The 26384-nt window shown below is 48.2% G+C and overlaps 1 pseudogene; it reads right to left on the reverse strand.

The window, feature by feature from the left end:
• Positions 1–20381: 20381 nt before the first annotated feature.
• LOC119253221 (lathosterol oxidase-like) lies at positions 20382–22611 on the reverse strand (annotated as a pseudogene).
• Positions 22612–26384: the final 3773 nt, after the last annotated feature.

The raw sequence follows: 26384 nt of genomic DNA on the forward strand, positions 1-26384 counted from the left end.
TATCACCAGCCACTGCAGCATGAGTTCAATCCTTGCCAGGGAGCTGATCCACGTGGCTCAGCAGACCTCTCCTCTCCTACTGCTCCCTTCAGCAGTGTATTTCAGTGGATCCTCATGTTCTGCTCCCCACTCTGTCTCTGGCAAATCCTCTACTTCTACAGCTCTGGCCTATACCCCAGTTCTTATATGCATACGTAAATAAAAATAAATCTTTAAAAATAAATAATAATATAAATAATAATAATATGGGCCTCCATGGTGGCACAAGGGGTTAAGATGCAACCTATGAAGCTATCTGCAGCCACTGCAGCACGAGTTTGAGCCCCAGTCAGGGAGCTACCCACATGGCACAGCAGACCTCTCCTGACTCTCCTACTGCTCCCCTCAGCAGTGTACTTTAGTCAATCTGCCTGTTCTGTTCCCCACTCTATCTCTGGTGAGTCCTCTCAACCCCCACACCTCTGGCATATACCCCAGTTCTTGTATGCATAAATAAATAAATCTTTTTTAAAAATCGAGAGAGGTAGTCACGATCCCTTTTTCTTAAGACCTACAGGTTAGCTCCCTGTAGACTCTGAGAATGACTCTCAGGGACACTCGGGTGTCAGGAGGCTCCTCTTTCCTGGGCCTGTGGGATCCCAGCACCAGGAACCTTCTAGAGTGGGAGGGAGTGCTGACCAGCTCCCAGGGTGCATCTCTCAGGGGGAGGAGAAGCCCCACCTCAGGTTATGATCCGGGTGTGACTCACGCTCTTTAGCTCACAAGGGGCTTCGCCGCCCTTTCTGCAGTGTCTCTACTCAGCGGGGTCTGAGCAGCCCCAGGAGTCCCTGCACCTCCTGCCTCTGCCCTTGTGGGAAACCAGCCCCTCACCCTGCATGACAGTGAGGAGGCGAAGGCAAAGTCCTGAGGTCAGTGATGGATGAAGGAGACAATTTACTTTTTTTGCATTTTCTTTTTTCCCTCATTATTGTATTATTTCTATTGAGGTAACATTGGTTTACACACTGTATGTGTTCAGATGTTTGTTACCACATCACACTATCTAAGTGCACCCACATTCCTCCACAATAGTCCGTTAGGCTCTCTTCCCTCCTTGTTTTCTGCTCTCACCCTCCCTCACCCATAGGGTAATTCTCCAGTCATAGTTCTAGAGTTTGTTTTAGTTTAGTGTCATCTGCCCCTGCTTTGTTTCTTTATATTCCACATATGAATGAAATCGCTTAGTATTTGGCTTTCTCCTTCAAAGTTATTTCACTGAGCATAATCCCCTCCACATCTATCCATGTTTTTCAAATTCAAGGTTGTCTTTTTCACAGCTGAGTAGTATTCCATTGTGTCTATCTATCACCCCTTCTTTGTCCACCTGTCTGTCATTGGGCACTTAGATTGTCTCCATACTTGGTTATTGTGCACAGTGCTGCAGTGAATAGAGCAGGCACATATCCTTTGTTTGTTTTTGTTTTGTTTTTAAGATTTATTTACTTATTTATACAAGAACCAGGGTATAGGCCAGATGTGCAGAGGATTCACCAGAGACAGAGTGGGGAACAGAACAGGCAGACTGATGAAATACACTGCTGAGGGGAGCAGCGGGCGACAGGAGATGTCTGCCACGCCATGTGGGACCCTCGCCAGCCATCCAGGATCGAACCAGTGCTGCAGAAGCTGTGGACAGCTACACAGCGCTGTGTTCAACAGCCTGCGCCACCAGGGGAGGCCCAGGCACATATCCTTTGAATTAGTGTTTTTACCTCCTTTGGATAAATACCAAGGAATGGAATGCTTGACCACGTGGAAGTTGTATTTTGAATATTTTGAGGAAACTTCATTCTGCTCTCCAGAGGGGCAGGACTGGAACAGTGTGGTATCCATAGGAAAGGAAGGTTCCAGTTTTCTTGCCCCACCCCAGGAAGGGTGGAGACCACCAGGGATGAGAAGGTAAAGAGGAGGCAGAAGCAACGAGATGGGGAAAGAAGAGTGGAGGAGGCGCATGGAGCAGAGGGATGTGTGAAGAAACCACACTTGCTTTTGAGCTTTGGGCTTGTGCCAGGGACCTGGGGGACATGGAAATAGACACTTGAAAGAAACAAAGACGTGGGTGAGAGATTCAGGGGAGCCTGGCAATGGCAGCCTTTATTCTGCAGTGGATTTTGATTTCGCTCTTTTCCTTGCAGGCTTGCTGGCCCCTCCTGCCCCTTTCCTGGCAGTCTCCACCAGAGGTGCCTCAGCCTTGTGACCAGCTTTTGGGCCTCAGCAGTCCTGCTTTGGGCCAACCCTGTTTGGCTGGGCATTTACCCATGAGTGGTGGGTAACTTTGGATGTTTCATTTGGAAACTATTTTAATTATATTCTTTCTCTTCTCTTTCTCTATTGCACACAAATTCTCTGTTGCACACTGATTATCATTCTTTTCTATTAAAGGTCTTAGACACTGTAAAGCAACCAACCCATTCCGAGCAGGTTTATGAACGGTTCTAGCAGCCACATGCTCTTCGCCATTGTTTGTAGTCTTCGCACTCCTCCGTACACTCCACTCCTCCACCCTTAACACCGCACTACCACCACCCCGCACTCTGCAGCACCACCCTTATAAATCAGTCTCTTAGCTCAGGTGTACCCACTTCAGGTGCCCGCCATCAGGCATGCACCCAGGATCACAGGGCTCCCGCATCCATCCTGATGGCGGGAGGGCAGAAAAGCCTGATACCTTTTACCTTACCCTACAGCCACCCCCTCAGGGTTTTCTGCCATATAGTCCACGTATATACAATTTTTTTAAGCAAACATAAACAGTGCAGCCATGGACCACAAAAGCAAATACATCACAAAATGACTAAACTTAATTTTCCTAGGGGCGGAAAGACAGAGAAGTTACCGGTACCAGCAATGGGAGATCCCATTAAAATTAGCAATAAACATGCTAATTTGGCATCTGAGGACAATATTGTCGCTGGCATCAGTGGCCTTCCAGGGCGTGAATACCACACTCGCTTTGCCAGTGAAGAGCATCAGTGGGTTCTACATGCAGAAGGAGTGGAGAGCTCATAATGGGCCACAGAGTTATTACAAATGTCCTCTTGAGGACTGCCCGCTGATCTGCCACTCCAGGGTGGGTAACACGCACCCATGGCGGCCACTGCGCACTCACCCATGGTTTTATCTGTAAATCGGCCTCCAGGCCACGACCCCAAGGGGCTATCAGAGCCACCCACCGCATGTGGAGAGCCTTCACTGTCCAGGGCCATTCCCAGTCCACAGTCTGCCCTGGGTCCACTCCATTTGGGGCTGGCAATAGGATGTTGCCCTGCTGTCCAAGTCCCGGTTTTAATAAGACGTCTGAAGTCTTTATTTGCAATTGGATGGGAGCAGCGGCACGATGCAGCAATGCCTCCACTGGAGCCAGGCCGCCTCTCCTGCTCCTCTCATTCAATGTCTGCATCACCTCCCATAGACGTCGGCTCCACCCGGCCAGCGTCTGAGTGGGGGCAGTGGCTCTTAGTCCTTGCTTCAGTAGGCCATTATACCACTCTATAATCCCTGCAACTTTGGGATTATAGGGAGTGTGAAACTTCCATTCAACACCCATGTCCTTGGCCCACTGCTGTGCCCAGGCTCCTGTAAAATGAGTCCCTTGATCGCTCTCCACTACCAGGGGACGTCCATATGCAGCACATAGGCGTGCCAGTGCTGCCAAAACTGCCTTTTGGTCCGCATGTGGAGCAGAGTAAGCTGCCAATAACCCGGTAGCAGTGTCCACACAGGTGACTGCATATTGTTGTCCATCAGAGCGAGGTAGTGGTCCAATGATGTCAATCTGCCAGCGTGTCAGGGGTACTTACCCCCGCAACACCTGGCCTGTAGATGCAAAAGGTCTCCGGGGGTAAGTCCTAGAACATACTACACATGTTTCACATGCAGTCTGGATTTCTTTTAAAGTTACAGGTAGACCCCAGGCACGCACAGTGGCCCACATTGTCTTCTGCCCTGCGTGGAGCAAGCGTCTGTGTAGCCACTGCGCAACATCCCGCCCTGGAGCAGTTTCAAGCCATCGAACCCGGGCTAGGGTATCTGCCTCATCGTTGCCTGGTGAGGCTAATGGGCATGTCCTGTGACATGATAAACAGTCACCTGCTTCTGATGCCCCAGATCCCATAGATCTTTCCATAGGGCCTGGCCCCACAATGGCCGATGCATAACTGTCCAGTCATTTAGATTCCACGTGGAAATCCACAGTGTCAGACCCCTGTACACAGCCCAACTGTCAGTACAGATTACTAGAGGGGATGGCTCATGGGCCACCACCATCCATACTGCTCGCAGTTCAGCCCATTGGCTGCTCTGTCCCGTCCCGGTTTCAAACCAAATAGTGTCTGTTTCTGGGTGTACAGCCACCGCTGTCCAAGAGGCTGGCTGGTCCCGGATGCAGCCATCCATATACCAGGCCTCTGCTGGAATCGGTGCTCGACCCTCCTTGTAGCGACTAGCTTCAGGTTCGGCTTCTACACAGGCTTCTGAAGTTGGTTCCATACTAATATATGTCACAGGACCAAGAACCTCCTGCAACTCCACCCTTAGGGGCTAGTTGACAGGGTGCAGCGCTGTTCTAAGTATGCCCCCCACTTCGCCAAAGTGGGCGTTGAGCAATACTATGGAGCTTTGTTGTCCAGTCCCGTACCCATCCAGCTATTGAGTAAGTGGCTCTCACTGAGACAGGGGCTGTGGCAGTTATACTTTCCGTGGCTATTAAGGCTGCATATACCGCAGCTAACTGTTTCTCAATTAAGGAATACCTAACCTCAGCCCCCTTCCAGAGTTGGGACCAGAACCCAATAGGCTGTCGTAGCCTCTCTGATTTCTGCCAAAGTCCCCACCCGAACCCTTCCTGAGTAACATGCACATCAAGCTCACAGGGTCGGGCTGGGTCAAAAACCTGCAAGGCCTGAGCAGTCTTTATAGTTCGTTTGGCTGTGGCAAATGCTGTGTCTGCCTCAGCTGACCAATCCCACCTGGCTCCCTTACATATTAATATATACAAGGGTCATAGGAGCTGGGCCATGTGAGGTATAAATGCCCTCCAGTAACCCAGCAGACCCAGAAAGGCTTGCAGCTGCTTCACTGTGGTTGGAGTGGGGTAAGCTTGAACTTTATCTATCACAGCTTCAGGGATAACCTTTGTCTTACCCGACCAAACAACTCCCAGGAACTTAACTGACAGTCCAGGCCCCTGCAGTTTGCTTTCGTTGATTGCCCAGCCGCATGTTTTCAGGTGTGTTAATAAGAGAGGTGCTGCCTTTTCCAGATCTGTAAGAGAGTCACTTGTCAATAAAATATCATCAATATAATGGTATAAACGCACTGAAGATGGCCTTTCCCACCGGGCCAAATCTGCTGCCACCAGCCCATGACAGAGTAGGGCTGTGCAGGTATCCCTGTGGCAGCACAGTGAATGTCCACTGCCGGCCTTCCCAGGTGAAGGCGAACTGGTCTTGACTTCCTGGGGCTATATCTATCAGAAAAAAAGCATTTGCCAGATCAGCTACAAAATGGTACATTCCCAGCTCGTGGCTCAGACGATCCATCAAGCCTGCCACTGAAGGCACTGCAGCATGCAAGGGGGGAACTACCTTATTCAACTCATGATAATCTACTGTCATGCGCCAAGAGCCATTGGGCTTCTTCACCAGCCACACTGGCGAATTGTAGGGCCTGTGGGCAGTATGCACAATGCCCACTTTCTCCAGCTCTGATATTGTGCCTGTAATTTCTTTGTAGCCTCCGGGCAACCGATATTGCTTGGTATGAGTCACTCGCCTAGGGACTGGCAGTTGTAGGGGTGGATGCTTAGCGTGTCCTCTCACCACTGCCTTTACCACTCGCACTCTAAGGCGAAACTCTCCGACTGTGGTTTCTAGCCATAAGCCACGTAGTACATCCACCCCCAGGATGTACTGCGGGATGGGCGATACATATACTTTATACTCTTTCGGGGGTAATCGCCCAATCCCCAGAGACAGTTTTACTGCTGTCACCTTGACACTCTGGCCTCCATAGCCATCAATATAACAAGTAGACCCATGAAATCTTCCTGGATTTCCATAGAGCAGAGTACATTCTGCTCCTGTGTCTACTAGAGCTAAAACCCTTTGTACGTTAGTCGGGGACCAGTGGATGGCAAGCTCCACATGTGGCCTCCGGTCCCCGCCCGTCCCCTGTGGACGGGTTCCTTGGCCCTCACCCTATTCAAAGGATATCAGGCCATCACCCGAGGACGGGGCTGGCAGCAAGTGGTCTTCCAGGCGCAGGGCACGCGCCTGAGGCCTGGGGCTTCCAGGCCCCCCCTGAGCAGCAGTCCTTCTCATGGGCGTGAACCTCTGGTCTTCTCGCAGCTGCTGCCATAATTCCAATAAATATGCATTGGGCTGCACGTCTATTTTAGTGCCATCTACTCCTGCTCTTATTAAATCCATCCACATTTGGTTATGGGTGACTTTTATAGGTTCTGTGATGCCAAGAGGCCTCCTTGCCCTCCTTGGCATTCCTTTTGACCTTTCAGAAACTACGCATATTCCTTTCTGAGAGCGCCGGCTCTCAACTTCTCCCAAGCTGGCTATCATTGTTGTGACGTCATGTATCTGATGTCCCACATAGGGTGCTAGTACTGCCATGAGGGATCCAAATGTAGATGAGGGGGCATTCTTTAATACCAAGTCTCTCATTCCTGCTGTGAAACGCTCGTTGTCAGGACCACGCATATTCACATTAAACATGGCCTGCCGCATCCCCAATTCCCAAAGTACCTGAACCAGCTCGGCGTACGTCTGCCATCCGCTTACTGTCTCCGGCACGTCTCCCGCATCAGCCCATACTGTCCGTATGGCAGCCATTATCCACTCCAGGAGGGTGTGGTCGCCCTGGCCATACCGCCGGCTGTTCTGCAGCCTCTGTCGCAAGGGTGGGTGTGAAGTCACAGAAGCCAGTCTCTCCATCTCTTGTGCCGTGCAAATAATCCCATCCACCCCAGGTCCCATAAACATAGCAGCCAGGCTGCCAAGGGTTCCCCTGGTTTCTGGGGGAACTGTTTGCCCAAGTCCACCAGTTCTGCCTGGGTGTAAGGTCGGTAGGTAGTAAATTCTGTCATCTGTGGTGGTCCCGCAGCCTGACCCCCTGGGGCCATGGGTCGCTGCCGCTTCATTTTCTGAGTCACCACCGGGTGGGCCCGGAGCATGGGCCCAGCCTCCTCCTCCTCTCCAGAGGAGTCCAGCATCTCCGGGGTCACGGGTTGGTTGGCCACCTCCAGTTGGGACTCAGGCAAAAGTTCAGCCTCCCTCTCCTCCTCTCCTGAGCAGGGGTCAGCATCTCTGGAGTCGCAGGTTGGTTTGCCACCACTGGCTGCGATTTGGGCAAAGGGCCAGCCTCCCTCTCCTTCCTTCCTGAGACGGAGTCTGGCATCTCCGGAGGGGTGGGTCGGTTTCTCCGAACTTCTTCCTCCAGAATCCTCAAATGTTGTTGCTGTATCCGCATCTCTTCTCGCATCTCTTCTCGCATCTCACCCAGTACTTGCTGGATCCTAGATTGCTCTTTCCGCCTGGACTCTCGCAGAGCTGTGAGAAACACCCACCCTATGGCTCCTGCCACCTCGCAGGCATTGCATCAACTCAGGGTTTCTTCTATTTCATACAGGGCCTGTTCCAACTGCCCCGGGGATCCATCTACCTCTGGCCATTCCTGGGGAGGTGCCCACTGGGCGAGGAGGTCAGCCACCGGGTACCATCTGCTCGTGGCCGGCCATCCGGGGATCCCTCTCCAGATTTCAAAGGGTTTCGTCTGCGTAGAGCTGTCCTGCCTCGAACCGTCCTGCCATCTACGCCAGTTGTAAAGCAACCAACCCATTCCGAGCAGGTTTATGAACGGTTCTAGCAGCCACATGCTCTTCGCCATTGTTTGTAGTCTCCGCACTCCTCCGTACACTCCACTCCTCCACCCTTAACACCGCACTACCACCACACCGCACTCTGCTGCACCACCCTTATAAATCAGTCTCTTAGCTCAGGTGGACCCACTTCAGGTGCCCGCCATCAGGCATGCACCCAGGATCACAGGGCTCCCTCATCTATCCTGATGGCGGAAGGGCAGAAAAGCCTGATACCTTTTACCTTACCCTACAAGGACACTAACACAACCTGGAACTGGGCCCTTCCATTTAATTATGGCTATCCTGGACACTGGAACCCAAGTTTAGCTGGGCCTTTATAAGTATCAGACATCATTCCCAAATGACTCCTTTAAAATAGCATTTTTGTTGCATCACTGTAGGGTAAGGTAAAAAGAGATCAGGCTTTTCTGCCCTCTTGCCATTAGGATTAATGATAGATCCTTGCGGACCTGAACGCATGCCTGATGACGGGCACCTGGAATAGGGTGTGGGCATATGGAGATGGGATTCACCTGGGCTAAGACTGGGCTTTTAAGGGCGATGTCATGGGGATGCCAGGAGAGAAAGAAGAACCACGAGGGAGCAGAACCGAAAAGAGCGGAGAGGCAGAAGGAGAACCACGAGAATGAAAGGGAAGCAGAGACCACATGAGAATGTCAGAGAGCCCAGTTAGAGTGAAGACTGGGAGGTTGGCAGGCCTCCCAGCCCCCTAGTACCCCTGCCTGCTATGTACCTGGTAAATCCCAATAAAAGCCTGCAAAAGCCACTGAGTCCTCCAGGACTCCCTTCTCTTTACCCTGTCTTCTTAGATCACAGAGATCCTGCTCCATGTCCTCCTGTCCCTTATAATTGCCTTAGCCTTTCCCCCCCTCCCGTGAGGGATCCATTAAGGATCTTATTAAGGCTAGATTCCTTGTTTGGACCAGTAATGACACTATACCTCAGGTCATGATCTGTAAATCTAGACTCTAGATTTTTATTATGACCTCCAGACACCTAACATGACGGTGACTACTGATTCTGCTTCTAGCCAGCAAAAGGTTAAAGGTATTAACTCCACCTTTCATGCCAGTGCCACAGGGTTAACCCCTCGCATCACTCACCATGATATCACTAGCCTTAACATTACTCACGTGTTCATTCTAAAACAAAGAACTGAGGTCTGGCTGCCTGGTAATCTTACCCTGAGTGGACAAGAGAATCTGCTCTTGAACAAATTACCAATGCTTTAGAACATACTTTTTTTGGGTGTCCTCATAGCTGCTATTATTGCTGCCACAGCTATGGCCGCAGCTGCTGCTACTTCTACAGTTGCCCTCCCTCCATTCACACTGCACAGCAAATGAATCAATACATTCAAAATGTGATTCCGAATTCCTGACTCAAACCACCAGTGATCAGGAAATCTTACAGCGACTAGATGCCATCGAGGCATAGTGTCCTGGCTGGGAGAACATCAACAAGCCCTCAGGACACACACCAGACTTACTGGTGATGCCAAGTACCACTCAATGTGCATTACACTTATTCCTTTTAACACCACTTCTTCTTGGGAAGATGTTCAATGGAGACTTCATGGTGCCTTCCATGATCATCTGGGACAAGATACTCTAGATCTCAGAAACAAACTTCACAACAAATGGCTCAACTCCAACAAGAGGCAAAAAATGCCACCTTCAGCCATCTGAATGATCTAGCCCACTGGCTAAATACAACAAATTGTTTTTCAGGTCTCAATATCAGAATCTGGGTTATGACCGGATTGGGTATATTATATATTTCATGTTTTCTTTCAGCTAAAGGGCCACTGTCCTTGTTCCAGGGGATTGTAAAAGCTGAGGCCAGGCTGGCACTTCTGCAATCATCACAATATCTAAGTCACCAGAAATACAGTCAAATTTGGAAGTGGTTAGCTCAAATCTGAAAGACTTCCTGCATTTGTCTCATCCTCCCCAAACCATGAAATCTCAGGCGTCAATCTGACAGATGCTTGTGGGCTCTAACAGTGATAACCCCATTGCTCATGGGTTCTGGGCCTCTTGAATAGGGAATCCCTCCACCTCTGAGGAGTATAGGCATTTTCAGAAGTGACTACATAATCACATGGGTCAGGATCCTAATGAATACTGTAGCGCCAGGAAGGCACAGAACAGTTTTTCTATGATCCGGGCAGAGGATTAGAGGAGGAATCTGGAGCCCTTGGTGGCTCTCAGGTTTTTACTCATATTTCTACACAATTTGTAGTGAGGTAACCAGGTGTGGGGCAGGCAGTGGAGCCCGGTGTCAGGAGGCTGGTAGGTGTCCCAGCCTCGGGTGAATCTTTACTCTCTCTGGGCTCTCTGGCGTCTCTGTGGTCTCTCTGCTGGTCTCTACTGCATGGTCCTCTGTGATGCCACCCTTATATGCTCAGTCTCTGTTCAGGAGCTCATGCACGTCTGCAGCACACTCCAGGTGCTGCCATCAGGCACGCGTGTAAGCCCACACGTGTCAATCATGGATGCTAATGGCGGGAGGGCGGAAAAATCCTGATCACTTCCATTCACCCTACAATCCACCCCCTCAGGGTTTTTCACAGTACAACCTACACAATAGTTTTCCTTGGCAAATATGAACCCTGCAGCCATGACCCACAAAAGTAAACAATACAACTGAATATAGCAATGCAACAAAATACAACAGGATGCAACTAAGCCCAGGGAAGGCACCAACCTAGGGGTAAAAAGACAAGATTATTGTCGCAGCAGATGATCCATCAATTCTGCCAAAGGCACCGCTTATGCAAGGGGGAACCACTCTTCACTCAAGGCATCTGCAGTCACACTCCTGGAGCCGTGAGGCTTCATGGCCTTCTCTGGCTGTGCTCTCAGCCACAAGCCCACACACCGCATCCACCCCTCATCCATCACTCATTCTGAGACTGGTGACAAAATCTATATTCTTTTGTGGGTAACCACAAACCCCAGGGGTACTTACTGCTGTCACTCTGCAGAGTAAGGTAAAAAAGTATCAGGCTTTGCTGTACTCCCACCATTAGGATTGATGATGGGTCTCTGCAGTCCTGAATGCATGGTGGGCACCTGGAGCAGGGCGTGGGCATGTGTAGATGGAATACACCTGGGCCAAGAGACTGGGCATATAAGGCCAGGATGGCAGAGGATGGTGTGGTGTGGAGTGGCGTGGTGTGGTGTATGGAGCAGCATGATGGAGTACAACGGCGTGTGGCTGAGTGTGGCAGCATGTGGAGTAGTGTGGTGGCAAACAGTGGAGAACATGAAAACACCAACAGGTCTGCTTGAACCGATGATGAACCTACCCACTATGGGATTGTCAAACTACATTTGGCATAGTTGGTAGGATAATTCGATGTGGATGGGTGTGGCACCCTCTGAAGATCTCAGGAGGGACTGAGGAGTGGCAGACTGAGACTGTGACAAGGCTGGAGGAGGCATGGCAGCACAGATGGTGGACACGGTCCAACCAAGGGAGCTGTGGGACGAGACCTTACCATGGAGGAGGAGATGGTCTGCGAGGACCAGCCAGTGACCCCTGAGGCAGCAGAATCATTGGGGAAGAAAGGACCACGATTTGGACCTTGCCAGTGCTGATGCAGGGAGAGGCTAATGGACTGACAATCCCGCCAGAAGGTGGAGGAACTTTGACAGGTTAGTGTTATATTTTTGGGATCATGGGGGAGGATGGTATCATTTGTAAACCCCAGGAGATGAAAAGGCATGGCCAGTGGGCCTTGGTAGAAGAGCCCACAGTTGGCTGAGGGAGGAAGCCCTTGCCAAGTTCTCTGCAATCAGGCAGAGGAAAAGCCGAATTAGAAAGGCACAAGCTGGTGCTGAGATTGGGAAGCCCTGAACTGCTGTTAAGCAGCCTAAGTTTGTTGAAGACCAGTGAGTCTCTTAAAATCACCTGTGGGTGATACACTGTTTATTGGCCAGTGAGGATGAGGAGCTGAGGAATCCGTCGTTGGAGGATGGGTGGGGAACATGGTTCGTGGTGAAGCCCACAGCCAAAGAGGGGACCCAAGAGAGGCCACATGTGGAGCTTGTATCCACGGATCCCCGACTCATGTGCATGTGTGTAGGGTAAGGAAAAATGTCAGGCTTTTCTGCCCTCCCGCCATCAGGATAGATGATGGATCCTTGTCCTGAATGCATGCCTGATGGCGGGCACCTGGAGTAGGGTGTGGGCATAGGTAGATGGGATTCACTGGGCTAAGACTGGGCTTTTAAGGGTGGTGTCACGGGGATGCCAGCAGAAGCAGAGAAAAAGCCAAGAACGAACGGAAGCCAAGAGAAGAAGAGAAGCAGAGAAAACGCCAGAGAGCCCAGATAGAGTGAGGATTCCCAGCCCCCCAGCACCCCTGCCTGCCATGTGCCTGGTAAATCTAAATAAAAGACCTGCAAAAGCCACTGAGGGCTCTGACTCCTCCTTTATCCAGTCTGCTGGATCATAGAAAACCTGCACTATGGCCTTCCTGCCCTGGCAATTGGCGTAAGTCAGCAAGATGATCCATGCAGATGGGTATGGAGCCCTCCGAAGACCTGGAGGGACTAAGGAGTAACAGACTGTGTTTGCCTGTCACAATGCTGGAGGCAACATGGCAGCACAGGAGATGGACAAGTTCCGGGAGCTGCATGACAAGACCTCCCGTGGAGGAGACGCCTGAGAGGACCAGCCAAAGACCCTTGAGGCAGCAAGAATCGTCAGGGAAGAGAGGACCACGATTCGGAGCTCGCCAGTGCTGATGGCAGGAAGAGGCTTATGGACTTGGACTGATGGACTTGGACTGATAATCCCGCCAGAAGGCGGAGGAACTTTGGCAAGTTAAGTTTCTGGGACCCTGGGGGATAATGCTATTGTTTGTACACCCCAGGAGATGGGAATCTGGGGGTGGCCACTGGGCCTTGATGGCCAAAAGCAGCCTGCAGAGCAGCAGGCAGCTAGGCAGAGGAAAAGTCAACTGAGAAAGTAAAAGCTGGTACTAAATTTGGGAAGCCCTGAGAGGCTGTTAAGCACTAAGTAAGCTGAGGAAGGCCAGTGAGTCTCGTAAAATCACCTGTGGGTGATGCCCTGCTTGTTGTCAAGTGAGGGTGAGGAGCTGAGGAACCCATTGTTGGGGGACGGGTGGGGAATGTGGCTTGGGGTGGAGCCCAAGCCGAAGAGAGAACCCAAGAGAGGCCACATGTGGAGTTTGGATCCCCGACCCATGTGCTTGTGCAGTGGGTTGGCCTGAGTGCAGGGGCCTGCATGTTGCATTGGTGGCTATGAAAGCCGAGTGTTGAAGCAACAGCTGACAGAAACCCTGAGGGTTGGCGATTACCCCCAACAGTAGAATAGAATCTCCAATCCCAGAGTGAGTGCATCCCGGGGGTGGATGCAGTGTGTGGCTTGTAGCCGAGACTACAGCCAGAGAAGGCCAGGAAGCCTGAGGGCTCCTGGTGTGTGACAGTAGATGCCATGAGTGGTTCCCCTCCCTTGTATGAGCAGTGCCTTCAGCAGCAGATTTGGTGGCTCATCTGCTGGTGCCAATAATTGTCTTTTGCCACTAGGTTGGTGCCCTGCCTGGAATTATTTGTGTTCTGTTGTATTTTATGTATTTTGTTGTTCTATTGTGATGTATATTATTTGTTTTTGTGGGCCATGTCTGCAGTGTTCTATTGCCAAGAGAAACATATATGATTTGTAAAGATTGTACGGCAGAAAACCCTGAGGGGGTGGACTGTAGGGTAAGGAAAAATGTCAGGCTTTTCTGCCCTCCCGCCATCAGGATAGATGATGGATCCTTGCGGACCTGAATGCATGCCTGATGACGGGCACCTGGAATAGGGTGTGGGCATAGGTAGATGGGCTTCACCTGGGCTAAGACTGGGCTTTTAAGGCGGCGTCACAGGGACACCAGCAAAAGCAGAGAGGAAGCCAAGAACAAACAGAAACCGAGAGAAGAAGAAGAAAAGCAGAGAGAAGGCTGGAGAGCCCAGATAGTGAGGATTTGCTGGGGGCTGGGAGGACTGCCAGCTTCCTGGCGCCCCCAGCACCCTGCCTGCCATATGCCTGGTGAATCTAAATAAAAGACCTGCAAAAGCTACTGAGGGCTCTGACTCCTCCTTTACCCAGTCTGCTGGATCATAGAAAACCTGTACCATGTCAATCCTGCCCCTACAATGTGCAATGGGTTGGCCTGAGTGCAAGGGTCTGCGTGTCTCATTGGTGGCTATGAAAGCCTGGTGTTGGAATGACAGTAGACAGAAAATCCTGAGGATTGGTCAGTTACCCCCAAAGAGTACAGAATTGCCAATCCAAGAATGAGTGCATCCTGGGGGTAGATGCTGTGTGTGGCTTGTGGCTGAGACCACAACCAGAGAAGGCTAGGAAGCCTGACAGCTCCTGTCTTGTGACAGCTGATGCCATGAGTAGTTGCCCCCTCGCATGAGCAGTGCCTTTGCAGCAGACATGGTGGATCATCTTCTGGTGCTAATAATCTTGTCTTTTGCCACTAGGTTGGTGCCCTGCCTGGACTTACTTGTGTTCTTTTGTATTTTGTTGCTATATTCAGTTGTATTTCAATTTACTTTTGTGAGTGTGGCTGCAGTGGTCATATTGCCCAGAGAAACATGTATATAACTTGTATATAGACAGTCTGGCAGAAAACCCTGAGGGGGTGGATTATAGGGTAAGGTAAAAAAGTATCAGGCTTTTTTGCCCTCCCACCTTAGGATTGATGATGGATCCCTGTGGCGCTGAATACATGCCTGATGGCGGGCACCTGGAATAGGGTATGGGCATGCGTAGATGGGATATACCTGGGTCAAGAGACTGGGCATGTGAGGCCAGGGCAGCAGAGGATGGTATGGAGTATGGAGCTGTATGGAGCATGGAGCTGTGTGGAGTATGGAGCAGTGCTGCGGAGTGCAGCAGCATGTGGAGGAGTGTGGCAGAGAATAGCGGAGAACATGAAGACACCAACAGGTCTGCTTGAACCGGTGATGAACCTACCCAGTATGGGATGGTTGAATTACACACTCCAACACTCTGCTTCATAGCCACCAGTGTGACATGCAGACCCTGCACTCAGGCCAACCCTTTGCACATGCACATGGGTCGGGGATCTGTGGATAGAAGCTCCACATGCGGCCTCTCTCGGGGCCACAGTTCTTTGGCTGTGGGCTCCACCACAAGCCACATTCATCACCCATCCCCCAAGCATGGTTCATCAGCTCCTTCCCCTTATTCAAAAGGAACAGGGTGTTACAGACAGGTGATTTTAGTGTCCTTTCAGCTACTTAACCATTCAGGACTTCCCAACCTTAACACCAGCTTTTGCCTTGTCTGAGTTGGCTTTTGGATCCATCTCCTCTGCCTGGCTGCAGAGAACCTCACACAAGGCTGCTTTGGGCCACCAAGGCCCACTGGCCATGCCTTGATTTTCATCTCCTGGGATGTACACATAATCCCATCCACCCCCAGGGCCCATAAACATAACATCCACCTGCCAGTGTCCCGCAGCCTGCTGGCGGGATTTTTAGTCCAAGTCCATCAGCTTTTTCCTTGTATCAGCACAGGGCGAGCTCCAGATGACTAATCGTGGTCATCTTTCTTCCCCGACAAGTCTGCTGCCTCAGGGGTCGTGGCTGGCCCATCTCCCCCTATTGTTTACTACTTTGCATACATACCCCTGCCCTCTGCCAAAGAGCAGGACAGTGGTATTTCAGACTCGAGTCTGCCGCCCTCCTCAGTTTGTAGACAAATTAAACTACTTTCCTTCTCCTCAAACTCTGTTCCTTTTTGTTGGCTGAGGTTAACAGAGGCCAGTTTTTGGCATCAAGGTTGTCCAGTAAATGACAACACACTTCCTTGGGCACATGAAGAAGTACTTTGTTCACCAGATTTATAATCCCCATAAAACTCGAATTTTCTCCTTTAAGTTTTCTCTTACTGATTCTCCTCGTTTGACCTTGATCTCACCTAGAAAATGGCCTAGACCTGGTTATTGTCAAGTGTTTCTTTGTTCTTCTGCTAGGTAGGAATTCCACATCCTATGGTTGGAGAATACTGGAGAAGATTTCAAGTAGAGACGGAGATCAGTGACGTGGCAAACTTACATTCTCTAATCTTAGAAAAGTTTTTTTTATATATAATTAAAATCCACAGAGGTAGTCATGATGACTTTTTCTCAAGACCTACAGGTTATCTCCCTGTAGACTCTGAGAATGACTCTCAGGGACACTCGTGTCTCAGGAGGTTCCTCTTTCCTGGGCCTGTGGGGATCCCAGCACCAGGAACCTTCCACAGAGTGGGGAGGGAGGTGCCAAACAGCTCCCAGGGTGCATCACTTGGGGGAGGAGACGCCCCTCCTCAGGTTATGGCCCAGGTGTGACTCACGTGCTTTAGCTCACCAGGGGCTTCACCTTGGGGTCCTGGTGCCTGGTGCTTGTTCCTGCTGCTAAAACTGCTCCCAAATTTTCCTGGTGTTGATCCCAGTCAAAGGACGTGGCCTCTGGAAGAAGAAATGGAGGGTTGGTCATCGTGGAGGGAGAAGGGGCAGAAATCTGCTTGGAGTGACTCTGCCATTGGGTGAAACTATTAAGGTTTTTTTTTTTTTTTTCAGTAGGCTCATAAACTCAACCAGATTTTTGTTCTTTTTGTCAGATCACTGTGAAAAGCTGTAGAACATGATGCAGCAAAGAACATGATTTCAAATGAAGGAAAACTGAGTTTGAATCCTGACTCTGCTCTCAATAGTGCCACCTTATCACATTATAAGTGTTATAACTTCTCTAGTCAGTTTTATCACAAGTATGAAGGTTAATAAGTCATGTGAGCATATTGAGGACACAGATATGGGACAGGAAATTGTACCCCTTCTGCCTGAGGGAAAGAAAGGTCAGTAATTTGGTGGTCCCTACACACCCCATCCCAGGGTCAGAGGGTCCCCAAACTGAGAGACCTCCTGCTGGCACCTGTGAGCGGCCTCTGATGAACAGACCCTCCTCCCTGACAGGCTGAGGAAACAGGATGAGGGAGACTGAAGACCTGGGATCATTTCTAGAACTGACTGGTCAGACCAGTTTGCAGTCTCACCTGCAGTGGAAGAGGTTCCATTCCCACAGCATCCTCACCAGCATGTGTTGTTTCTGCTTGTTTGTTTGTTTTTAATATGGGCCCTTCTCACAGGTGTGAGTTGGTATCTCATTGTGGTTTTGATTTGCACAGATAAGTAGGTCAGGAAGATGTAGTATAGACACAATGGAATACTACTCAGAGATCAAAAAAGATAAACTTGCATCATTTGCAGCAACATGGATGGAGCTGGAAGGGATTATGCTAATCGAAACTAGTCAGAAGGAAAAAGATAAATGTCCGATGGTTTCTCTTATAGGGAGAGGATAGAGAAATGAACAAAAGTCAGGAAAAAGATAAACCTCACAAGCTGGCGTAGATCTGATGCATATGACAGAGCAGGGAAGGGGTAGGAGTCACACAAGGAGGGAGGAGCACAATGCTCTGTGGTGATGATCACAGGTGCCAGGGTGGGGGAGAACCATGGGAACTACACCTGAGGGGAGAAATCAAATACTGTGCAAAAATTAACAATGACATAAGAATATAAATATAAAAAATATTTCAGATGCAGAGAAAAAATGCAGAACTTTATCTTTCTAGAATAGTATGGATTAATCCATAATGGAGCAAGTCACCAAAGATTTGTCACAAATTCAGACTGACAGTAAAAGACTTTACCTTGGGCCTCCCCGGTGGCGCAGCGGTTGAGCGCTGGGCTGTGACGCTGCCTACAGCCTCTGCAGCGCCGGTTCGATCCCCAGCCACTGACGAGGGTCCCACATGGCGCGCAGACCTCTCCTGCCACCCGCTGCTCCCCTCAGCAGTGTACTTCGGTCCTTCTGCCTTTTCTGCTCCCCGCTCTGGCTGTGGTGAATTCTCTCACCTTCCCGTGCTTCTGACTGTAACCAGTGCTTGTATAAATAAATAAATAAAATTATAAAAAAAAAAATACATCAAAAATTAAAAAAAAAAAAAAAGACTTTACCTTATAAGACCCTTCTCCTTCTGCAGCACTGGGTGACTGTTATGGTTAGGATCACTGTAAACCACACCCTCCTGGTCCTCCAGAAATTGAAAAATACCGTTTCCCGTGCTACTCACAAAACCCCATTCCTGTGCTGGTTTCTCTCTCCTGGACTCCAGTGTTGGGGCCAGAACACAAACTGATCAGGACCCAGAGGGACTGCTGTTCCCTGTGGGGTGGCTTCTGGAAGCATGGACAGCACGTGGCACCTGGGTGGGTCTGAGAGTGAGTTGGCTGTTTGGTTGGTGTCAGCTGAGCTCCAATCAGATTGGTCCATTTAGAGCCTTGAATGGTGTCAAAAACCCTGAATGGCACCTGTGAGAGCTCAAATCTGATTGGTCCATTTACAATTCTGGCACTGTATTCATAAATGAAACACCTGCCAGTGTGTCCAGATGCCTGAGGTCAGGTAGGCTCATCCTGGAGTGCAGGCTGCTGTCATACAGAGTCCACCTGATGGGCCCATAGGCTACCCACAGTAAGGTCCCCTCTCCCCAGGGCATCAGGGATCACAGTGGGAGTGGACTTCAGCAGGGCCAGACGTTCACCTGAGCATCCAGAGCAGGCACCCCTCTATCACAGCCTACCAGGCCGGTCTCCCAACTGCCACAGCACAGCCTAGGTCAACGCTGCCGGAGCTCAGGGATGCCCACAGGCTGCATGCTGAGCTTGGGGCCTGGCACACCATGGGCCTCTCTCCCCATGGCTTGTGTCAAACCTTGCTGCTGATGCCCCCTCAGCAAAGCCGATCACACCCCACTGCGTACACCAGGTTGCAGGGATCCTCATTTAATGATCCTACTAGAAAATGACCACTGGCCAATTCTACCCCAGAGGGCAATCTGCCGGCAGAGGACAAACCCACTGGGGCTGCTGTCCCCTCTTGGGTGGTTCCTGCAGCGTGGACAGCTCGTGGCCCTTGGTGGGTCTGAGAGTGACTCAGCTGTGACAGGCCTGGCAGAAGCTGTGGCCACAGGAGTTGCTCCCCAGGCCTCTGTCTCCAGGCAGACGCTGCAGGTCATTTCTGCCAGGAGGGTCCAGTCGTGGCCCCAAGGTCATGACTGTCCCAAAAGGTGGGTGAGGAAGGGGAACAAATGGAGGGCAGAGGAGACACTCAGGGTGGAGATGACCACACATGCCCTGGTCAGGCTGCAGGAGCCTCCTCCCTGCCCCGCACTCTCTCACCCTCTCCAGTCTCTGCTCTCCACGGCGCCCCAGGACTTCCTCAACATGGACCCTCACCTGCTGTCTCTGCTCCCCACACCAGGCAGGGAGGGCTCACAGGGCCTGTCATCACCTCCACTTTCTCCCCCACCTCCTTTCCCTGCAGCCAGGAGAGCAGACAGGGGCTGAGAGCCCACAATGTGCCAGGCCCTGTGCTGAGCCTCACTGGCATCAGCTCCCCACCCTCACCGCGTCCCTAACCTCACCTCACACAGGTGAGGAAACTGAGGTTCTGGGGGAGTCCCTGTGTGGGCCCCACTCATGTGCTGGGGGGTACGGGCTGGAGTCCAGGCTTAGGGAGAGGCCCACACCCCTCAGCATCCGCTGCAGTAGGTCCAGCTCCTGTCCTTGGGGCTCAGGTCACCTGTCACCTCCTCAGGGAGGAGGCCCAGCGGATCCCAGGTCAGGGGCCCCTCGCTCTGTGCTCCGCGGGCCCATCTCCAGCTGGACTCTGAGTTACAGACATACGGAGTCCTGGGACTGCTCACTCTGTGCCCCAGTGCCTGGTGGTGGGCACCCCAATATATGTCAGTTGAGTTAAAAAATTAACACAGTTACACAAAAAGCTCGAGAGGACTCTTATTTCTGGTAATGACTTATTAGGACATTTCCATCAAACACATATCTGAAAACAATGTCTATTGGTGGCATTTACCCTCCTTAAGAGCACAGAGATTTCAGATATTTCAAGGGCTATTATGTGAAGATTTATATTTATTCTGTTTGAACACAGAGGTCAGAACCAGGTCATTTCTGCTGTCTCAGGGTCCAGCCTCTGTCATTACCTCCCCTCTACCTCCCCTCACCTCCCTCCATCACAAGAGCAACATCAGGAGGAATTTTAAATTCAACTTAATCACATATGGCTGCCTGGGCAGGAAGTGGGCGCCCATCACTAAGAGGACCCAACCCTCACTCTGGATGTTTCCAGGGGCTGTGACCACACTGAGGCCTCAGCCCTCTCTGCTCTGAGACCCTTCCCCACTGCAGCTCCATTTATAAATATATTTACATTTACATAATTTTACACTTACTACATAATGGTTTTTAAAAATAAACATCAAAATGTTAAATTAAATAATCCCACATCTGATAAATCACGGTGGTATCAATTTTTTAAAATTCCAGTTTATTTATTCATCAGTAAAATGTAACAATGTATAGAGAATAGGGGGGCATATGACATACGGGAAGTTCATTTGCATAGTCACTACAGATTCTATCAGACCTGCTGTCACATTGGGGCTTCCCCTTGAACAAAGTACTACAAGTGTTCATTGCCGGGCCAGCACGGAAGACGGAGCTCACTCCTGACACCAGGCACCACCTGTCACTGTATCCATGTTCCTTGTTACGGCGATGAGCCTCGCTACTATTAACACAATGAGTTTTTCTTAACTAATGTGGTGGGTTAAGGCAAAAGGACATAACATGGTCTCCTCAATCATTTATTTTCTCTCCAACTTTTTAAAAATTATTGATGAAGCTATATAAGTTAGGTCAATCCCTGGTACTTACACATGAGGTTGGTTTCTCTTAGTCTTTCACCATGACCATCCCTCAGCAGCGCCCTCAATGTGGAGTTTCAAATGCTACCATTTCTGTCTCCTGGCTGAACGTAGATTATTTTCTATCATTAAAAATATTTAATTGGCCTCCCTGGTGGCACAGGCAGTTGAGCGCAGCGCTATGAAGCTGTCCGCAGTTTCTGCAGCGTGGTTTCGATCCTGGCCAGACGGGGAGATACCCACATGGCACGGCAGACCTCTCCTGCCTTCCCGCTGCTCCCCTCAGCAGTATATTTCAGTCATTCTGCCTATTCATTCCTCACTTTGTCTCTGATGAATCCTCTCATGCTCCCACACATCTGCCCTGTACTCTAGTTCTTGCATGCATGAATAAATAAATCTTTAAAGAAATTTAATAATTGGGCAATAATCTGCTCAGTCTTTGTAAACTCTCCACTGAGTAATTTCTTATTTTTTACAACTTTCTTCTGCGTGCTGTGCTTTTTTCTGTCACCCTCTTCCCTTCAAAGGAGGTAGGAATATTGAAGGAGCCTCCAACTCTAACCTGTAGTGTAAAATACTGTTCACAGTTGTAGTTAGAGAAGAGGTGATAGTCTGTATGATGAGCTGAGTCATTAATAAATGGCCTTAAGATTCGAGGAGACAGAAATCATTGTCATGAATGGAAATTGTGCAGACATTGACCAAAATGTACAACCTAAATAAACCAGCTGATGTAATGGAAAGATTAAAGGTAGAGATGATAAGGTAGACTCTGAAGAAAGTCATCCACAGGGTGAAAACCATGACTTGCAGAGTGAAGAAGGGATCTTCCAGAGAGGAGGTTCATGGATTCGCTTATCTATAAGTGTATGGTGAAGGCCTCTGTGAATCCAGTAGATCAGCATGTTGGTGAGAAAGAGGAAGGACCATATAGGAACAATGAATTGAATCCAGTTATTTGGTAACTCTCCTATGGTGTCATATAATTTGCTGCATCCTCTCAGCTCCACAGAAACAGTGAAATGGTGGGAATACTTAATCCATAGTAATGATGTAACAGTAAACATGATTCTCAGTAGACTTGATTCTATAAATACTATGGTTGGTTCATTTGGGAATGACTATAGACAAAATAACAGCTCATTGTTGCGAAGAGGAAATAAAGGATAAAAGCACCAAGATTTCTTATAACCTGGACAATGACAGTTTGTTGGAAGATGTCATACTCTGGCCCAGTGGTTGGATACAGAAATAATATAAAAAAAATAATTATCTGCAACATCGAGTACAAGATCCATTTAAGCTCTAGCAAATAGGGGTGGATGGAGGATCTCGTGGTGGTGTAGGTGCAACAAGACACAATGGGGGACTCAGTCAGTGGGAATCAGGCTTTGTCATCAAATGAGTCTGATGCCAAACTAGAGAGGGTCAGTCCACCATCCAGGAAGCCTGGGCTGGTCTGCAGCCCTGGTCAGCAATAGGCGCAGCCTAGGGGGTTCAAGGGTAAGTTTTCAAGTTAGACTTTTCTATACCATATATGAATGACATGTTTGTCTTTCTCCTTTGGACTCATTACAATTAGCACCATCCATGTTGCTCCAGATGGCATGAGTTTATGTTTTTCTGATAAGTAGTATTCTGTTATCTACATACCACTTCTTCTAGATTTCTCTTCTGTTTTCAGGCACTTTGCTTGTTTCCATAGCTTGGATATTGTAACTAGTGCTGCAGTGATCATGGATGTGCAAGGTGTCCTTCACAGTAGTGTATTTGTGTTCTGTGGGTACATACATAGAAGTGGGAATGCTGGGCCCTATGGCAGATACACTTTTAATCTTCTATGAAATCTCAATACTGTTATATATATATATATATATATATATATACATATAATGTCATCGTTCATTTTTGTACAATGTCTGCTTGTATGCGTTCTCCTCAGGTGTATTCCCCATAAAATTCCCAGCACCAAAACTGGGTTGCTACATGCAAAAGAGTGAAGCTTGACCACTACCTCACACCATGCAAAAAAACCAACTCAAAATGGATTAAAGAACTAGATATAAGACCTGAAACCATAAAATACATAGAAGAAAATATAGGCGAAACACTACATAACATGCACCTCAAAGACATCTTTACAGACACATCACTCAAAGCAGTGATAGTGAAGGCAAAGATAAACAGCTGGGACTACATCAAATTAAAGAGCTTCTGCACAGCAAAAGAGACAATAACCAAAACAAAGAGAAACCCCACCGACTGGGAGAAAATTTTTGCACACAACACTAACGATAAAGGACTGATCACAAAAATCTACAAAGAGCTGAGAGACTCAACAAAAACAAGGAAAATAATCCAGTCAAAAAATGGGCAGAAGAGCTAAAAAGAGACTTCTCCAAAGAAGAATTGCAAATGGCCAACAGGCATATGAAAAAATGTTCAACATCACTTGTAATCAGGGAAATGCAAATCAAAACTACAATGAGATACCATCCCACACCAGTGAGAATGGCACATATTAAAATAACTAGCAACAAAAAATGTTGGCGAGGTTGTGGAGAAAAAGGAACTCTCCTGCACTGCTGGTGGTAGTGCAAACTGGTCCAACTACTATGGAGAGCTGTGTGGAGATTTCTTGAACTACTAAACATAGAGCTTCCATATGACCCAGCAATTCCACTCCTAGGTATTTACCCAAAGGACACAGAAGCAGTAATTCCAAAGGGCACCTGCACCCCTATGTTTACAGCAGCACTTTTTTCAATAGCTAAGCTATGGAGGCAACCCAAATGCCCAGAAATAGATGACTGGATCAAGACGATGTGGTGCATATACACAATGGAATATTACTCAGCATTCAAAAAAGATAAACACATGCAGTTTGCAGCAACATGGATGGAGCTAGAAGGGATCATGTTCAGTGAAATAAGCCAGAAAGAAAAAGAAAAACACCGGATGGTCTCACTCATAGCAGGAATTTAGAAAACCTATATAAGAGACCAGGAAAAAGACTAATCAATTCAAAGTAAAAATCAAAATCAACAAGCAACTATAAACCAGAGACACACTATGGGGGTGTGGGGGGTGGGTGAGGGAGGGGTGGGGAAAGGAAGGACTAGAGTCAAAAAAAGGGGGGATGTAACTGTATGGGGAATATAACCAAAATGAAAATGCATACATTGTGCAAAGATGAAAAAAGATGTAAGAATTATATAAAATAAAATATTTAAATAAAAAAATTAAAAAAAAATTCCCAGCACCAATTCACCCATGAACCATCACCATAGTCCCTGGTACTCTTCTCTCCCGTTTTGCTCCTTCTACCTCCCCTCCCTTGAAAAATGTCTCTGATTTATAGTTTTCTGCTAATTTTGGTTTTTTATTTATTACTACTGCTATTTATTTTCCTGGTCCCTTATTTGATTCCCCTATATTCCCCCTATAAGTGAAATCAACCAATATTTTTCTTCATCTCTCTGGCTTATTTCACTGAACATAATCCCCTCTAGCTCCATCCATGTTGAGAACGGCATGTGCTGATCGTTTTAGATTGCTGAATAGTCTTCCATTGTATATACACCACATCCTCTGGATCCAGTCATTTATTTTACAATATTTGAGTTGTTTCCACATCTTACCTATTATAAATACTGCTGCAATAAATATAGGGGGGGCAGGTATCCTTTTGAGTTAATGCTTTTGTATCCTTTGGGTAGATTCTTAGGAGTGGAATTGCTGGGTCATATGGCAGCTCCATTTTAGTAGTCTGAGGAAACTCCACACAGTTTTTCATAATGGTTAGACCAGTTTATATTTCCACCAGCCAGTGGGAGAATTCCTTTTTCTCCACATCCTTGCAAACTTTTGTTGTTGCCAATTTTTTTTAAATATTTTATTTATTTTATATATTTTTACATCATTTTTGCATAATGTATGCATTTTCATTTTTGCACAATATATGCATTTTCATCTTGGTTACATTCCCCATACAATTCCCATCCCCCTTATGTTTCCTTTTTTTAAAATATGTGCTATTCTCACTGGTTTAGGGCGGTGTCTCATTGTGGTTTTGATTCTCATTTTCCTGATTTAAGTGATGTTGAACATTTTTTCATATACGTGTTGGCCATTTGCATTTCCTCTTTGGAGAAGTCTTTTTAGCTCTTCTTCCCATTTTTTGACTGGATTATTTATTTTTGTTGAGTCCTGTGAGCTCTTTGTAGATCTTTGTGATCATCTCTTACCAGTTGCGTTGTGTGCAAAAATTTTCTCCCAATCAGAAGGGTCTCTCTGTTTTAGTTAATATCTCTTTTGCTGTACTAAAGCTTTTTAGGTTGATGTAATCCCAGCTGTTTATCTTTTCCTTCACTTTCTTTGCTTTCTGGGTTGTGTCTTTAAAGATGTTATGGATATTTATATCATGTAGTGTTTTGCCTATATTTTCTTCTATGTATTTTATGGTTTCAGGTCTTATGTTGAATTCTTTTATCAAATTTCAGTTGGTTTTTGTGCATGGTGTGAGGTAGTAGTCTAGCTTCATTTTTTGCATGTAGCAGTTCAGTTTTCCCACCACCATTTATTGAACACACTGTCCTTGTTCCATTGCCTGTACTTTGCTCTTTTGTCAAAGATTAGTTGTCCATAAATATGTGGATTTATATCTGGGTTTTCTATTTAATGCCATTGGTCTGTGTTTTGTTGTTGTTGTTGTTGTTGTTGTTGTTGTTCTAGTATCGTAGTGTTTTAATTATTATGGCTTTATAGTACAGTTTGAAGTCTGGGAGTGTGATGCCTCCATTCTCTTTCTTTTTAGTCAGGAGAGCTTTGGCTATTTGCAGAAACCTTGATACTGTTTCCATCAAAACTGAACCCATCTACATCCCCATAAACAATGTAGGACTGTTCTCTTTTCGCCATGTCCTTGCGAGCACTTATTAATGTCTCGTCTTTCTGATATAGGCCATTCTCACAGACATGAAGTGGTTTTGTTACAGCAATTTCCCAGAGAAATCTGACAGCACTCAGAGAGGTGGAGAGAGATTTAATGTCACACTAGCGCGCTCAGTGGGAATGTTCCCCAAAGGGCTGAGCAACCAAGAACAAGAATGGCAAGGTTTTATACAGTTTATATAAGGAAACTTGCTATCCCATCTACCATAGCATAAGCATTCTTTATAGTTTGGGAAGGGGGTTCAAGGGAGTCATGGTTACCACCACAGACATGCAGTGTAGCACACACAGCAACTTCTCGCTTCAGCAAGCAGCAGAATCAAAGCGGTAGACTCCCCTATGCAGCAGCCTTGGGAAACTTTCTGTTTCATTCTCCCCCTTTTGATGTCTCTACTATGTGCTAGGGAGTATCAAGGTATGGACTCATAGCAAGCAGCAGGAAAGGAGCCTAAGGGCTCATATTGTCTAACTAACATGTGGAGTTTAATAGCCTCCAAACAGGACTGGATTAACCGTGTGGCCAAATTAAAAGCCACGACCCAAGGGTGAGCATCACAAGAATGGAGACCAGTGCACCCAGGAGAGGCGTGAGCCAAGGCACAGTGTGGTGATGCTGTCCCACCAAGGGAAACAAGAGAAGCAGCCACCACTGGGTCCAACCCAGCAG

The sequence above is a fragment of the Talpa occidentalis genome, unplaced genomic scaffold, assembly GCF_014898055.3.
Source record: "Talpa occidentalis isolate TD23 unplaced genomic scaffold, MPIMG_talOcc4v2.1 talOcc4.2, whole genome shotgun sequence".
Lineage (NCBI taxonomy): Eukaryota > Metazoa > Chordata > Mammalia > Eulipotyphla > Talpidae > Talpa > Talpa occidentalis.